The 18,071-nt window shown below is 41.8% G+C and overlaps 1 long non-coding RNA gene across 2 annotated transcripts; it reads left to right on the top strand.

The window, feature by feature from the left end:
- The first annotated feature begins 1,486 nt into the window (after positions 1-1,486).
- Positions 1,487-17,256, top strand: LOC143659458 (uncharacterized). 2 transcript variants are annotated; one of them, XR_013163554.1, is made up of 5 exons: positions 1,487-1,592; positions 5,364-5,422; positions 5,766-6,021; positions 6,938-7,118; positions 17,057-17,256. It is a non-coding gene; the product is annotated as an uncharacterized LOC143659458 (long non-coding RNA). The 2 variants fall into 2 exon arrangements; XR_013163551.1 differs by having other exon boundaries at positions 5,844-6,021.
- The last annotated feature ends 815 nt before the right edge of the window (positions 17,257-18,071 follow it).

Below are 18,071 nucleotides of genomic sequence, written 5' to 3' on the forward strand. Positions count from 1 at the left end.
AAAGCAGGCATCAAGCTGCACTGACATAGGAACCTCCACAGTCTGCACTTCCAGGAGCCCCTTGCTGCTTCCAAAATCAGCAACACAGACCTCAGGAAGGGAAGGGAATGAGAACCAATATTTTTAGAGCACCTTCTAGGAGTCTGAACCTGAGCTCAGAATTTTGCATACTTTCTGCTCACAATAATGCTGTGAAGTAGGTATTATTAATCCAGTCATACAGAAAATGGAATAGGATTGGGGATTAAGTTCATCATAGTAGTGATGTGCATGCAGTATTGAGGAGATTTAGCACTGGGAAATAGAATAGATTTGAGTTTTAGAATGTTCACTATGGCAGGGTCCGAGTTGGAATTTCAGGTGAGAGATAGTGTATCAGCCTGACCAGTCTGCCCGACTTGGATTAGAGAACCACTTCCTGGGTAGATATAAGAAATTCTGATACCCTCCTCCTCTCCCCTGACATATCCTAATTCTCCCTGAAGAGTGAAAAAATAACAGCTTAAGGCGATGGTGGAATCATACATAGAAGACAGGACTTAACAAATGAGTATGAATGCTGAATCACTAAATTCATATCTCTTTTAGACTCCAGTATTTTAGGGTGGCTGGAAGTAAAACACTAAAATTGTGAAATTGCAACCCATGTCAAAGTCTGAAATATGCTCTACAACTAATTGTGGTGCTGTGCTTGGAAATTTATAGCTTTTTAGTATATATGTTATGGTTCACAAAAATAGAAGGAAAAAAAAGTCGATTGTGATGATGAAAAAGTATTTAAGCCCTCTAGCCTCCTATATTCAGGAGCTGCTAGAAGGAAAAATATGAGAGGATCATATGGTAGCCCATGACAAACTCTGGAATCTGTCCTGTAACCACTTTTTGAAGAGTGCTTTGAAAACTATTGCTTCTTTATTTCTTTGCTTTGTATATATGTTATATGATACAATAAAACAAAGTTAAAAAAAAAAAAAAGCAGCTTAAGCAAAGTCTTGAGACCACTGCCTAGCTGTCTCAGGAGTTCACATTGCCCAGGCTTGGGCACAAGTGGAGCACAATGCCTGCTGGCCGAGCCCCTGTTCTGGAATGACTGAGCTGTCCAGCATGGCCAGTGTGTAAATGTCAAGTAAACACCAAATTCAAGTGCAGTCTAACTATTGTGCTGGGACTGTTTGCTTTAGATATAATAGTCAGCAGGAAGGGAGGAGAGGGAGGGGGGAAATATATGTCACTTCATGAGCAAAAGCATGAAATAATGCAAACCCTCCCTTCGTGAACTTGAACATTGCATAGGAGAGACCAGTGTCAAATAAATAAAGAGGCTGCACTCCATGTTGTAAAAATAAGCATGTCCATTTGCTTGACAAAATTTTCAGATGAGGGAACATTTTCCAGTCAATCACACTGCAGCAAAGTCATTCTGTTGAATTTGTGACTCACAGGCTTTCTGTGTCAATAGACAGAGAGAACTCGGCATTATGACTTCACTAGGAGATGAAGCAGAAGTTGGGATAAGGCAAGGCAGGCTTTAAAATAAGGCTCTCAGCTCTGACGATAAAGAGCAAAGGAAACTCTGACCATTTGCAGGCTGGGTAAAAGCATTTGTTACTCCTCCTTATTTCTTGCTTGTCTCCTAGAAAAGATCCACTATAAATTTTGACTTCATTCTTTCATTGCAGAGACATTGCTCTTTCATGGCAAAAACATTGATAGAGGACGTGGTGATTGGCAGGGCTACAAATTTATGGGGCATCTCCTGCATCTGGTGTTTTGTATACATTGTTGTCTCTTTCTGACCTCATTGCAATTCTATAAGGTGGTTGAGATTTACATTGTTTTACAAGTGAAAACACTGAGGCCCTTAGAGGCTAGTAATTGTATACACTTCTGGCCAAGTCAGGGATGTAACCCACTTATTTCTGGTTTCGATGTCAAAGTCTGTGTAATTTTTGCAGCCTCCCATTTCTGTTGTCCTACTGTGAGCCTGATGCTAGCCTTGACACTGGGGCCTGGGAGATAAGCCTCAGTTCCCCCCTCGAGTTCAAGGGCTAGCCAAATGCATTTGTCTTGGCGTTCAAGGACACTGGGACATGATCAGTATGTTTGCCTGAAACCAGTTGATACTTAAGAAAAGATAGTACCAGGAGAGCCACTGTTTATTTTCCAAGTTGGTATTTGCAGATGTCTCAGGGATGCTGGAGGGATAGAAAAACAACTAAGAGATAACAGACCCTAGATAGTTCCTAATCAGAGCTAACAGGGCTGATCTGAAAGCAAAGCTCACAGATGGTCAGTTTGGTTTGGCAAGCTTGGGGATGGGGTCTTGTGTAGCAGCAGAGCAGGGTGGGCAGGGGCTAGAAGTCAAGGGTTCTAGACTGGGCTTGGCTAGCTCACATGTGTGAGCCTGGGCCGGTATTTATTTAGCTCTGACTACAAGTCCAGCTATTGGTCTATAAAACCAAGGAGGGAGTGGAGCCAGGTTCCCCTTGTAGTTCAAAAGCCTCAGGACTGATCTGGATGGTTGGGTCAATTCTTGACTTTTTCTGGATATCCTTAACCTAGAACTTCTCAATGGGTGAAATGAAAAAAGCCCCCAGATCTGCTGGCTCCCAAAGCTGAGACATCTCATCTTCTTAACTCTCCCTGCAGTTCTGCTGAAAGTAAAGCAACTTTGATCCTTTAAAAAAAAATGTGTTGTCTGTCTAGACAAAAGCAGTTCTAAGAGTGGCTCTGCCTTCCCTTTAACATAACACTGATTCTTTCTTCTCCTTTCTTTTGTGGGCTCCGTGTTCTCTCAGTGCTGCGAAGCTGTGGTCTATGCACTATATTCCCTGGTTGCCTCAGTCTTCTCAAAGTTTTCTTCTTATTTGCTGGGAATATTTTTGAAAGGACACAGTCAGGACTCCTTTACAGTAGTATGCTTTTAAAAAACTTGTTTGGGCTCTGTGTTGTTTGTCCAGCCCTCATAGGGCCCTGCAAGCTGGAGTGCTCCATTTGCCATTTTGAGTTTCTTCCTGTCTCGGCGTCAAGTGTTGTGTGTCCACTGCAATCAGCCTGAAAAACCGAGGGGAGGTCTGCATCAACATCTGCCCCTCCGTGATCTATGCAACAGTGTAAGAGGCAGAAGACTGTGTGTGGATGAGCTCGTGGAGGGAGAATTCATTCACTCATTATTCATTCATTCATACAGCTAATGTCCAGCAAGCACCAGCTCTGTGTCGGGTGTGGTGCATGAACAAAGCTAAATGTGATCCCTACGATAGGGAGGATGCTTACTGTCTATTGCTGGAGAAAGACATTAATCAACCACAGAATAACAGGGAGCAGTAACTGCTGTAAGGGGGGACGCACAGGACAGGGGTTCTTGTAATGGGGGAGCTGGTCTCCTTGGCGTGTACAGAGAGTAGAGTGGGAACAGAGAAGTTGTGACCTCTGAAATTAGACAAGTGATTTTTTTAAAAATATATTTTATTGAAAAAACTTAACATACAAACATTCCATACATGGTACACAACCAGTGGCTCACAATATTATCACATAGTTGTGTATTCATCACCATGATCATTTTCAGAACATTTGTATCCCTCCAGCAAAAGAAAGAAAAAAGAAAAAACCCATACATACCATACTCCTTACTCCTCCCTCTCATTGACCACTAATACTTCAATCTACTCAATTTATTTTAACCTTTGATCCCCCTACAACTTGTTTATTTTTATCCATATTTTTTACTCATCCGTTCATAACCTAGGTAAAAGGAGCATCAGACACAGGGTTTTCACAATCACATACAGATAAGTGATCTTTTAAGAGCAGGTATTTATGCCTTTAAATTTCTAAGCTTAGCATAGCTGCAATTACATTTATTTCTTTAATCATTCAATGCCCCTCCTCTAGAAAATCGAAATAAATAAGACATTGCCTGAGAGGTGAAGCCTTTCAACGAAATTGTAACATAAAGTGACAAGTGTTCTGAAAGCAATAGAGTGTATCCACTAATATATTCATTCACAGAGTGAAAGTTCTAACGGTTTATGAAAAATGTAAAATGAAAAACAAAAGGCTTTTTCTTCATATCCCTAAATAATCAGGCCCCTTCTGCAGCTGCAACCACCAGGAAGAGACTTTGTTATTTTTACTTTACCTTGTCACTTTCAACAAAGACTTTGTGACTCACAATGAAGGAAATGATTTTCTTTCCTTGATGCATTTAATAATATAGAAATAGAAAATCAAGTAGAAAAAAAGAAGGAAGCAGGCATGTAACACAGTCAGTTGCTATGACCGAGCCTCCAGCTTAGCTCTTTGCTTCCTGACGGATAAAAAGGGAAGAGTCTGAGTTCTATGGCTCTTGTTACCAGAGAAAAAACAGTCTATTGTTACTTGGGTCCTCAGGGTCCCTTCTCCCCTGGAAACCCCTGTTGGGACACTGATAGAAACAACGTTTTGAGCAACGGTTTTACCACAAATGCCAATTTTTGTCTGCCATTTCTTGTGAAGGCCTTTAATTAAGGCCAAGGTCAAGCACAAATCAGCAAGGGCTCAGCAGACCTGGTTCAACAACCAACTGTAATCCAAAGCAGTTTGGAATAAGGGCTGGTTGTGACTACCAGGGCCACAGGACTTCAGAGGATCTGGTGATGATTTGCAAGTTGAGAAGAGGAGAAAGCAGTTGGATTGGGCTTGTAGGAAAAAGAATGAGGCTCAGAAGGGTGCAGGGGGAAAGGGCATCCCAGGTTTAGGGAGCAACTGCAAAATGCTTGGCCTGTTTGGAGAACATCAAGCTGTCTGGGGTTGAGAGAAAGAGATTGTAATAAGGCTTCCATTAAAGAGGCTGGATTTCCTGCTTGGACATTTTCTAGCTCTTCCGAGACAACTTTTTGTTGAGTTAAGCGAAAATGAATGAGAATCAGATGGGCCACATTTCTCTTGAATGCACACGGGCTTAAAAAGAAGGGGAAAAAGGAACTTGACAGAATGTGTTTTGACTTTTGCCAAACCCAAAGTATTTGAAAAATCACACTAGACACATCTCGAACCCAAACACATGCCTGGATTCTCCCACTCCTAATTTCATCTGTTGCCATTTAATAAAATGAATTGTGTACAAGAAAATGGGGTCTGAATGGAGAAGCCTCATAAAGGAAGAATGACAGATGCGCGGTGGTTGGCTGGTTTGCCCTTGAGAATGTATGCATGTCATTGCCCTTGCAGAAAGAGAGAAGGCCAATGTCAAGTTTGCTAACAGGGCTATTGAATCGACCTTTCTTAAAGAACTATTAAAATTCCATATTATTTATCTTTATTGTATCCTATGTCGAGAAAATTTAACATTTCTTGTTCCTCTCCCTCCTCTCTTTCAGTTTTACATTCCAGAGTGTAAAAATGAAAAGAAATATGTTCTGCATCAGTTTCTATTCACGTGAGTGGAGCCCAAATGAGAGATGGTGGAAATAGTACAAGATCACTACTTGCTGTCTATTCTAATTCTAAATTCACGGCTTAAGAGCCATGGAAATTTGAAAGACGGGAGGAATCTGAGGGTAGAGAGGCAGACTGATTTGTCTGTGGTCTTAGCTGATTTGTCCATGACCCACAGTTGGTCAATTTTAAAGGTGGGACTCAGACCTGGCACCTCTGATTCCTGTTCTTTCACGGCAAGTGCATTTTTGTCAGGCACAGGAACAGAATATGGGTGAATGCTTTTCATATGTTGATTCATGTCTACCTTTCCTCTCTTCTTTTCTGCCTTCCTTCTAAAACAGATATTTGTTGAGTGCTAATGATGGGAATGGGATCCAATTCAATCTGGACAGACTGCAATGTAAATTGTGTTGTTACAGTGTTTAGAAATAGAAAAGAACAACTGAAATGGTGTGCAATCGAGGTGGGTGTGGGAGAGTGGAAGAGGAAGACTTCACAGAAGCAGCGTCATTGGAATTGGCCTTAAAGCCTGAGAGAGATAATCCACTTAATGAACATGGGGGAAGGTAGGAGAACCCTGGCGGCCTGGATAGACAGGTGAGCAGTGGGGATACGAGCATCGAGGCTGGAGTAGGGTTCGGGAAGGGATGGTGGTATGTTACAGTAGATAAGGAAGAAATGGGCAAGGGTCAGGATCCAAAGAGTCTTTACTCCACCTGAAGAAAGGTGGTTGGCTTTCATGGTATGGCCATTTCAACGACTGCTCCAAGTCCATCCTCCTGAAATGAAAGTTCTTAAAAGTGAAGAAGTGTCTGGCTTCTGTTTTCATGTATTTCTAAAAATTTCTCAGTGGGTTTTTGTTAGGTCTCTACTACATCAAAACGACATGCTTGTTGAGCTGTGCACTTAGAATTTATGCACTTTTCTGCATGAATTCTAAGGAAAAAAATGTTACGTTTGGCATCATCTTTAGTGACTTTTTTTAACCACTGGGTTAAACAAAGATCATTAAAAGGAAAATCTTTGCCATTGATAGACTTATCTTTTCTGCCCCAGGGCTTGGAGAGTGTGACTCAGAGCAAATCTTGGGAAAAACAGTAGGATTGTTAGGAAAACCTGCCTACTGAACACGTCCACTGAGATGTCCAACAGACTGCTCCAATTTAATATGCCCCAGACATCTTGGCCCCAAACCTGCTCTTATTCCTTTTTTCCTGATCTTGGTGAAACTGCCACTTCTGGGTCGCTCAATACAGACATCTTGGAGTTCCCCTTGTTAACTCCCCTCCTTACCATAATTAATCTCTCGAATACTTCTCAATACTTCTTGAACATGTCACTTTCTACCTAGCCTTACATTGGCTGACCTAGCTTTGACTCTAGTTGTCTTGCTCTCACACTTCCACTTGAAAACAGATACACAAAAAAATGCAAATCCATATTTTAAATTTATGCTACCAATGTTTCTGTTTGCTTGTTTTGCCTCATCATCATTAACCTGGGACCTTGCAAGAGCTCTCCAAATGGCCTTCCAGCTTCCACTCTCAGCACCACCAAGCCATTCTGCACACAGATAACTTGCCACTGCCTGTCTTTGGATTCTCTAACGCTGACCTTCAAGTCTAAAAAGATGGATCCTTATCTGCCTCTCTACGAACCCCATCACTATGACAGCCTGTAGCTTCTTGAACAAGGCAAGTTGTTTTTGCTTGTTTGTATTTGCTTTCTTTTGCCTTTTTCTCTGTGCCCTTGCTCGTACTGTCATGTGGACTTTCCCATCCATCACTTACTTCCTGAAGACCCAAGGATAGGTTGGGTTGTCCAGCTTCGGTGCTTCCAGACAATCACTATCATTGCACTTGCACGTGGCCATGACCCTGTGTATCCATTTACGTGTCTTCCTCTCCTCCAGGGGGAGAGGACAATGATTCTCTCTGAAACTGGTTTTCATCCCCAGCCCATTATAGATGTTTAATTCATGTTTGCTGAATGGGAGCATTCTTGACTCATGAACATAGCCCAAGATGCCCATTCACTCACTCACTCATTCATTCATTTGCACTACCTCATTTAATCTTCACAGAAAGTGCACAGACAGGGTAATATTCATGTGGCACTGCTGCAGTTGTTTTGGGAAGGGACCCTGGAGCTCTCTGGTCCTCCCTAAGATCCAGCTACTAAAGAGTTACTTCCTGTCACTGTGGGAGGAAAGGGACCCCCAAGAGCCTGTTCCAATGCCCCTGGCCTTAAATACTTGCACAATCAGCCTGCCCAAGGGGGGACCCATTTTGCACACGGGTCTTAGACCAGTTAGCTGACTTTCTGAGGGTACCCAGCAGACGTGGGTCCCTTGCCTGTGAGTCCAGGGCTCATCCATCCATCCGAGGACACAGTCAAGCTTCCTTGTCCTGCCTCTTTTATTTTGTGTGATGTCAAGCAACTTGGTTTGACATCTTGAGAATCTATAGCCACTTCTCTGTGTGTAGGTGGCCAAACATCAGATGCTTGAGAAACCACCCCCTAAATTTATCTGAGCTTAAAATACAGTAGCAAGCCATCGGGTCTTTTTTTCATCCCCTCAGGTAAAGGTTTGTGTGTGTTTTTTGATAATTCAAGATCAGCCAGATTAAATTTAGTTCAACTCATTCAAACAAAATTGTATCCACATGGAGACACAGTGAGGTGTTTCTGGCCTGGAAAGGTAATTATTTTGCTTAGTTTATGACTATTTCCCCTTTCCCCACTATCCAAAAAAAGAGAGTCCCTTTTCCAGCTTGCATTTCATTGAAGTGGGGGGCAGCTGGAAAAACAGAGCATGATACTCATTTCTGTTTCTGGACATGGGGTCCAAATGTTTGTATGTAAATAAAGATACACTGTAAGAGCCAAAATGTGCTCTGAAGCCCAGTCTCAGCCTGACTCGGCCAAATGTCAGAGGGTTTGAAGAAGTTCACACCTGCCTTCTACCTGCACTGTTCCACCCACTTCTGGGCTTCTCTCCCTCCTCTGCTCCTTTGCCCTCCTGTCTTTCACAAATGATCTTCTGTAGGTCTGGGTACCAGCGTGCCACTCTGAGAGGTCCAGAGCAATACAGAAATGGCCACCTCAATTTAATTTGGCCTGGATGATATCATAAACTAACAGCTGGCCTGCAAATACTGACTGAGCATCTTGGGTGTGCCAAGCACTAACTAGTTGAGGAGAGGGGGGGATGCTGTGCATTCCATGGAGTCTAGGGCACATTAATTTTTTCCTACTTTAGCATCTTTGAAGTTGTGGTAGGAGTTGCAGTTGATGGTTCTTGCCACGGTTGTTGGGCAGGTGGTAGTTGTAAGGCAAATGCAATGCCCTAATCAATGATTGGTGTCTATGGAAATATTTATATGCATGAGAATGAAAAATGACATGAAAGTGTATATCCAAGTAAGTCCTTAAGAGCGCTTGCAGTAAATATAAAATGCCATTTCTGAGCAATCAGAAAGCAATGTGTCATGTTATAGTTGGCAGTGTTTTTCCTCTTTTACTGGTATGTGAAATAACGGGGTACCTTGTAATTTGGTGGCAGACTAAAAGTAATGAAGCTGTCTATCTGAGAAGCAGATCCCTCTTTGTCCTCAAGGACCTCATGTTTTAGTAGAGGAAAAAAACCCACCTAAATAGTTAAAGGCAGTATGGACATGAATGCTGTGGTAGAGGAAAGCGTAGGGTGCCAAGAGCAGGCAGGACTGACAATAGGGAGGGCAGGAGGGGCCTGGGGCGGCTTTAAGAAGGCAGTGACATTGGAGCCAGGGCTTGAGGATGCATGGCAGGTCATCAGGAGAATGGCAGGGGCATCCTAGCTGGAGAGAGATGTGCAAAGTCAAGGATGAATGTCCTGGTGGGGAAGGGAGGGACACTCTGTTCATGGGCCAGTGGTAGAAAGCGAGGGCTCTCGCGTGGCACCCTGCAGATGTTTGGATTTTATCTGGAGGGAGCTGGGGAAGTTCCAGATCAGGCCTGTGTTTTGGAATGATACCTACCTGCAGTGTGGGAGGCGGGCAGAGGATGGGAGCTGGGAGGCTGGTGAGGCGCAGGAAGGGGGCTTGGCCAGGGCAGGAAGGTCATGACTGGAAGCTGTGAGTCTTGCCAATGGTGAGATCTTGAGTCTCATTTGTTCCCCATGGCTGCTCTGGAAGGTTGGCCTTATCGGGCCTATTTATGGTTGAGGAAGCTGAGGTTAAGTGAAGTGTAGTGGTTTCGATCAAAGATGAGCGGTGAGGTCAGGCTGGCTCCAAGGGAAGGGCAGCTGACTTACTGCTGGGCTTCAGAGAGTGGCACAGCTGTGAGAGGGCTCTGTGGCCTTGGGGTCTAGGGAAGGGGGACTGCAGAGCTCACAGGCCTGATTAGTCTACCCACCGGGGACCACCTCCTTTCTCAGGCCAGGGTTGCGTTCATCAAGCTCTGAGATATGGATTATTTGTATTGTGTATTACTGCTTTGGTTATTACTTTATATCATACTATATCATTATATTATATTGTATTATATTCCATACCTTATATTGTATGATATTCCATACCCTACCATAACATTCCATACCATATCATATATTGTATCACACCATATCATATCAATCATATCATTTCATAGCATAGCATATCATATCACATATTGATTTACAGTGAAAAGTGAAAGTACCTCTTTGAGAACAACACCCTGGTTGCCAGCATTTTCTCCCTGGTCCATCTTAATCCTGTCTGTCTCCTCAACTGGATGGGGAGGTCACTGGGACCAGGAGTGTTGCCAGTTTCCTTTTTCTCTCCTCTCCAGGTACTGGGCAGGTGTTCAGTGAATGGTTAATGGATGAACCAAACCCAAATGGCTCCTTGAGAAGGTCTGGGGTGGAAGGGGGTCAGTTGAGGGATACTCTTCCTTGGAAGTAATGGGGGCCATCTAAGGAAGAATGCTTGTCCCTCTAGGGCAGGCGAATGTTCTGCGGGATTCTGAAAACTTCATCACTCCCCATGTGGGTTTCTCTTGTCCCCCATTTCCTTTGTGATGTGCGGTAACCTGCTCAACATTCCAAGGGCCAGTGGATTTCTCTCTCTCTCTCTTTTTAAAAAATATTTGTATTGATAAATCTTCACACATGTACAGTCCATACATGGTGTACAATCAGTGGCTCACAATGTCATTACATATTTGTGTATTCCTCATCATGATCATTTGCATCACTCCAGAAAAAGAAATAAAAAGAAAAAACAGAACCCTTATAGATACCATACTCCTATCCCTCCCTCTCATTGACCACCTATTTCCATCTACCCAGTTTATTTTTTTCTTTGTCCCCTATTGTTTATTTATTCTTTATCCATATTTTTTTATTCATCTGTCCATACCCTGGATAAAAGGAGCAACAGACACAAGGTTTTCACAATCACACAGTCACATGGAAAAAGTTATATCATTATACAGTCCTTTTCAAAAATCAAGGCTACCGGAATACAGCTCAACAGTTTCAGGTACTTTCCTACAGCCACTCTGATATACAATATACTCAAAAGGGATATCTATATAATGCATAAGAATAACTTCTAGGATAACCTCTCAATTCTGTTTAAAATCTCTAAGCCACTGAAACTTTATTTTGTCTCATTTCTCTCTTCCTTCTTTTGGTCAAGAAGTCTTTCTTAATCCCTTGATGCTGGTCCTGGCTAATCCTGGGATTTCTGCCCCATGTTCCCAGGGAGATTTACACCCCTGGGAGTCATTGCCCACATAGACGGGGAAGGACAGTGAGTTTACCTGTCAAGTTGGCTTAGAGAGAAAGAGGCCACATCTTAGCAAAAAAGAGGTTCTCTGGGGGTGACTCTTGGGCATAATTTTAAGTAGGCTTAGCCTATACTTTGCAGGAATAAATTTCATGGGGCAAACCTCAAGATCGAGGGCTCGCTCAGCCTACTGATTTGGTTGTCCTCATTGCTTGAGAGAATATCAGAAATTCTCCAAATGGGCACGTTGAGTATTTCCTCCTTTCTCCCCAGTCCCCCCAAGGGGACTTTGCAAACACTTCTCTATTTTTATCTTTATATTATAGTTGGTCCATATGAGTGAGGCATGATAATATTTGTCTTTTTGTTCCTGACATTTCATCCAACATACAGTCAGTCCTTAGGCTCATTCACCCAATTGTATCTCTCACAACTTCATTCCTTCTTGTGGCTGCTCAGTTGTCCATTGTCTGTATACACCATAGTTCCCCCTTGCATTCCTCAGTCGTTGTACCTTTAGGCCTTCTCCATCCATTGTGGATTTCAAACACTGCCGCCAAAAGCACCAGTGTACAAATGTCCACTTCTGTCCCCACACTCAGTTCCTCTAGGTATATACTGAGCAATGGGTTTCAGTATCTTATGCCCTTTGACGGGCTGTACCTCTCATTTCGTTACTGACAGTGAATATGTACATCTCTTTCCCTGCTTTTTCTCTAGCACTTGGTTCTCTCTGTTCACTTTTTTTTTTTTTGAGGATTAGAGGGACTGGTTCTTTATTTCAAAAAGAAATTTTGTCAATTTTCAGTATCAAAACAGTTGCATTATTGGTTTCTCTTTCTCCCAATCTGCCCCCAAAAGAGACCACACCAAAGGAGGGTACATTTTAAGCCAATAAGCTGCAGGATGCACACCTCACAGAAACCTCACCAAAAAGGGGAATTGAGTGGGAGCACCACCATCGAGGCGGTGAAGCACAAGATCGAGGTTCTACAGCAGGAGGTCGATGATGCTGAGGAGAGAGCCGAAAGTGGAGGGAGAATGGTGGGCCCAGGAACAGGATGAGGCCGAGGTGGCCTCCTTGAACCGACGGATCCAGCTGGTTGACGAGGAGCTGTCTTAGAAGGAGATCCAGTGCATTATCTCCTACCCCTCTTTCTAATCCTCACCCCCATGGCTGACCCTTGGGACTCCCTTCAGGCATTGAGAATGCAGGAGTCACTCCAGCCAAAGGTCCCATTCTGCAACCTGCCACTTTCCAGCTGCATACCATTGGGCAAGTTACTTCTCCTTTACATGCCAATTTCCCCTTCTGTCAAATGGGAATATTACTGTACCTACCTTATAGGGTTTGTGTGGGGCTTAAACTGGTACAATACAGGCTGTATAAATGTTAGCTGCCATTATCATGCATACCTTCTAGGTGTGACTTCATGACCTGGAATTCCCCTATGGTTGTCCTGAGTGTGGTGCCATCTTCCTTGTAACCTCCTCCAAGAAGTCTTCCCTGATTCTGAGCAGAGGAATGGAACCTTCCACAAGACTCTATACTGCTGAATTTCAAGGTTCTGGAATGATTTCTTTTTCACTTTTCAGGCAGCACAGCATCAAGCATGTTTCCCCTGTATCATCTGGCTCTTTGATCTTGAGGCAAAGTAGAGATCCCCAGCACTGCCCCAGGGTCAGGAGACCTAGGATCTAGCTAGAAACCTCACTGCATCGTCATCTTGGGCACATCTCTTTTCTCTAGGCTTCAGGTTCTCCAATTGCACAATGAAGAAACAGGATTAGGTGATGTGCTGGTTTGAAAGGAAGTATGCCCCTTAAGAAAAGCCGTTTTAATATAAATCCCATTTCATAAAGGTAGAATAATTTCTATTCAATACTGTATGCTTGAAACTGTAATGAGATCATCTCCCCAGATGATGTGATTTAGTTAAGAATGGTTGTTAAACTGGATTAGGGGACAACATGTCTCCACCCATTTGGGTGGGTCTTGATTGGTTTACTGGAGTCCTATAAAAGAGGAAATATTTTGGAGAATGAGAGATTCATAGAGAACAACACTATGAAGCAGAGAGTCCACCAGCCAGCAACCTTTGGAAATGAAGAAGGAAAACGCTTCCCGGGGAGCTTCATGAAACCGGAAGCCAGGAGAGAAAGCTAGCAGATGACACCGTATTCGCCACGTGCCCTTCCAGCCTAGACAGAAGCCCTGACTGTGTTCACCACGTGCCTTCTCACTTGAGAGAGAGACCCTGAACTTCATTGGCCTTCTTGAACCAAGGTATCTTTCCCTGGATGCCTTAAATTGGACGTTTTTATAGACTTGCTTTAATTGGGACATTTTCTCGGCCTTAGAACTGTAAACTAGCAACTTATTAAGTTCTCTTTGTTAAAAGCTGTTCTGTTTCTGGTATATTGCATTCCAGTAGCTAGCAAACTAGACAGGTGACTTCCCATGTCTTTTCCAGACTGACCATTTTATAAAGAAATAAAAGACATTCCTAAGTCCTTCAGGGAGTCCTTTCTCCCATTTTCCAAAATGGACTTTCCCGCCTCCAAAATTCTCAACATCAATGTGCTCATCCTTGAACTTAGCACTTAGGCATTGGAGTCACAGAGACCTAGGGCTGAACCTTAGTCCTTAGTAATGATGACCACAAGTTTCACCTCTTCTCCAGGACACTCTCTTTCCTCACCTGTCTATTGGGGATGATGATAACTTCAGAATGTTCTGGAAGTATAACATAGATAACCTCTACAGGGTTACTTAAACTGTGCTTGGCAGAGTATGGGGTTAATTGTAACTGTTTCTCCACCCCCAAAAAAGATGGGAAGGAAGGAGGGAAGAAATGAAAGAAGGAAGGAGGGAAGGAAGGAAGGAAAGCAGTTGTTCACTCTCACAAGTCTGCACGCCTTCCTTTAGTGATCATTTCCTCTGATCTGCCCTATGCTTCTCTGGCATCTTAGATCTTCTCTACTTGGCATTTGTCATGTTGCTTTGTAATTTCTTCATCAGTTCACTGTTTTCCTTTCTAGACCAGGAACTCAGCTGAAAGCAGGAACTGTTTTGTTCTGGTCACTTCTGTAACCTCTTTGCCAGCACCGTGCCTGGCCCAGAGGTAGTACTTGCTTCTTAGACGCAGACTGAAAGTCAAATGCTGTTTCCATCCTTGCATTTTTACTTCAGGTCACATCGCTCTCAGAGCAAACTGCAGCACTTCCTTAACCCAGGAGAGAGGAGTCTGGAAAGGAAAGGGCAGAGGCATCAAGGAAGGGAAGCTGCTTGCTTCCCATCTCAAGTATTGGGATGCATGGAGAGACTTCTGTGGCTCCACCTTCCATCAAACCTTTACCTAAACACATAAATAGTGGCATTTAAGAGGGAGAAGTGATTAACATAATTAACGTGCAAACTGATTTTGCCAGTGGTCCCTTAAGTAAAGTATACTCAGGACCATGGCTTCAACCTTTGACCTAGAATCCCTCCCCATCTCCTTGCCCTTCCCTGTTGTGTAATATAACATATACACAAAAGCAAAGAAAGAAAAAAGCCATAGTTTTCAAAGCACTCTTCAACAAGTAGTTACAGGACAGATCCCAGAGTCTGTCATGGGCAACCATACTATCCCTTCAGATTCTTCCTTCTAGCTGCTCCAGAACATTGGAGCCTTCTGTATTTTCTTATAGAAGCTTTATGCTTCTGTCTTTGACATTTAGATCTATAATCCCTCAGGAACTGATATTAATTGTGTGATCAAGATCTTTTTCCATCTGTTTGTCTTATTGATCCAGCACCATTTATTGAAAAGATCACCCTTTCTCCTCTGTATTAAAGTAGCACCTAGGTCTTAAGTCTGCTTTTAGATTCTCTCTTCTGATCCACTGATCTATTTGTGCCCAAATTACACCGTCTTAATCACTGTAGTTTTTTTTTTTTAATTTTAATTTTAATTTTTTATTAATTAAAAAAATTAACTAACACAACATTTAGAAATCATTCCATTCTACATATGCAATCAGTAATTCTTAATATCATCACATAGATGTATGATCATCATTTCTTAGTACATATGCATCGATTTAGAAAAAGAAATAGCAAGACAACAGAAAAAGAAATAAAATGATAATATAGAGAAAAAATAAAAATAAAAATAAAAATACAAAAATATATAAGAAAAAAAACTATAGCTCAGATGCAGCTTCATTCAGTGTTTTAACATAATTACATTACAATTAGGTAGTATTGTGCTGTCCATTTTTTTTAGAAATCATACCATTCTATATATGCAATCAGTAATTCTTAACATCATCACATAGATGCATGATCATCGTTTCTTAGTACATTTGCATCGGTTTAGAAGAACTAGCAACACAACAGAAAAAGATATAGAATGTTAATATAGAGAAAAAAAATAAAAGTAATAATAGTAAGAACAAAACAAAACAAAACAAAACAAAAACCTATAGCTCGGATGCAGCTTCATTCAGTGTTTTAACATGATTACTTTACAATTAGGTATTATTGTGCTGTCCATTTTTGAGTTTTTGTATCTAGTCCTATTGCACAGTCTGTATCCCATCAGCTCCAATTACCCATTATCTTACCTTGTTTCTAACTCCTGCTGAACTCTGTTACCAATGACATATTCCAAGTTTATTCTCGAATGTCGAGTCACATCATTGGGACCATACAGTATTTGTCTTTTAGTTTTTGGCTAGACTCACTCAGCATAATGTTCTCTAGGTCCATCCATGTTATTACATGCTTCATCACTGTAGTTTTTATACTATGTGCTAGTAAAAGAAGTGAAGTTTTGTTTTTCCCTATCATCTTGGCTTTGTGTTTTCATGTAAATTTTGGAATCAGCTTGTTAGTTTCTACAATCACCTTGGAAATGAGCAATATTCACTAAAACTGAACCATTGTACCCTTAAGTAAATATTCAATAGAAAGAAATACTCAAGTATATTCACAACTGCTCTATTCACAAGAACAACCCAAATGTTCAATGGCAATAGATGGGATAAATAAATAACAGTACAGTTATAGAGTGCAGTGCTATACAGCAATAAGGATGAATTAATCGATGCTACACAAAATGACAGGTTAAATCTCACAAACATAATGTTGGGTGAGAAAAACCTAGACCAAGAGTGGTCCTGCTGTGATTCCATTTTCATGAAGTTCGAAAATAAGCAAAGCTCAACTATGCTGTAGGCAATCAGTGTAGTTATCACATTTGGGGAGGGGAGTTATGGTGCATGGCTTCTGGGGGTGCTGGTGATATCCTCTTTCACTTTGTGAAAATTCATTGAGCTATTAAGAGTCACATGTGCCTCTTTCTACATGCATATTATGCTTCAATAAAAAGTAAAAACTGAAAAAGGAACCCTTTGCAGTAACAGACATTGAAGGCTTCTCTGTGCAGGGAATTTGCCCTCCACCTGTGTTGGGTGTAGTTGTCCTGCTAAACATGAGCACAATGGGTTATAGCCCTGGAGAAATTCTGGGATGAGTTGGCGGGATGGAGGTAGGAGCCTAGAACATTTTTCAAAGCATTGTGGGAGCATAAGGACGGCTCAGCTTGTGGGGTTGGGGAAGCTGTGTTGGGTATTGAGTGCTACATAGGATTTCCACCACTGTAGTCAAAGAACTGTTAGTGTTTTTGAGGCCAGAAAATAGAAACATGTGAAACCAATGTGCTAAATTGTATTTTTAATTTGAATAAGGTTAAAGTTTGATTTAAGCCCTGACTAATTTCCCTGGAACTAGGGGGTAGTGGGTGTGCTGTAATCTGGGATGGCAGATGTAAAAACACCAAATTCTCTAACATGAAGACAACTGATTCATAGTTCCCTTTATCTTCTATTTTTAGGTACACTGAAGAAGAAGTTACTAACTAATGTCCCTGGTTAAACGTGGCTTCACCAACAAAGTAGTCAAATTCAATATGCCGAAATATTTGTAAAACAAAACCCAAAACAACCGTTTCTCTGGAGAATAAAGATTTGCAAATGAGAGAGGTATACCCATACATAAAGTAACCAGAATTTTCTCTCTACTTGTTGGCAATTTGGGAAAAGCTGGAAGGACCAAATGATCTGGAAGAAAATTCGTAGAGTGAAAATGGCCCCAATGTAGACCTCTTAGGTTAATTCAGGCCTTCTGGAATCCACATCTTCGTGAAGGGTGGTTTGATTGCTTTCTTAGAAATGTAAAACAACTCAATTCCACCAATGTCCTCCTGCATTTATGCAATGCAGCCTGGTCTGCCACCGATGGAACTAACTGCTCTTTCAAAGCAATCTTGTTGCAAAGCATCTCAGCTGCTTGGAAAAAGTGTGTAATGGAAAAGACTGCAGAGGTGGATAGAGATAAGGGCTCATTATCTTCAGAAGTGGAGTGACCTTGGAATGAAAGACACATCACTACTTTTCTGTGCCTCAGTTTCCTTTTTGGAAAAAGGATGATAGCAGCATCCACTTAATATATAATCAAATTTAATTAATAGAATGAACTATTATATATTCAAATCCCTTAGCCCAGAGTTTGGCACAGAACAGGTCCTCACTCAATAATTATAATATTATTATTTTTGCAATGATTTCAGGCTGATGTCATGTTGGAGAATAAATGTAACATTGACCATCTCTTTTTCTAGGTCACTGTGTCCGGCAGTTAGAGAGTTGAGCCAAATTGCGTGTTCACTTGGAGCCAGGCTCAGTCCTCAGAAAAACAATGGGAAATAGGCAATTAGGCTAAGAGTAGTGTCAACCCATTGATCACCTTTTTCTGCTACTAGCCTTGACAATTCTATTAAAGTGTTTTGAAGTCTTTAAAAAACAATAATATGTATTTCATATGATACTAGCACACACCTTTATACATTG

Source organism: Tamandua tetradactyla, chromosome 2, assembly GCF_023851605.1.
Source record: "Tamandua tetradactyla isolate mTamTet1 chromosome 2, mTamTet1.pri, whole genome shotgun sequence".
Taxonomy (NCBI): Eukaryota; Metazoa; Chordata; class Mammalia; order Pilosa; family Myrmecophagidae; genus Tamandua; species Tamandua tetradactyla.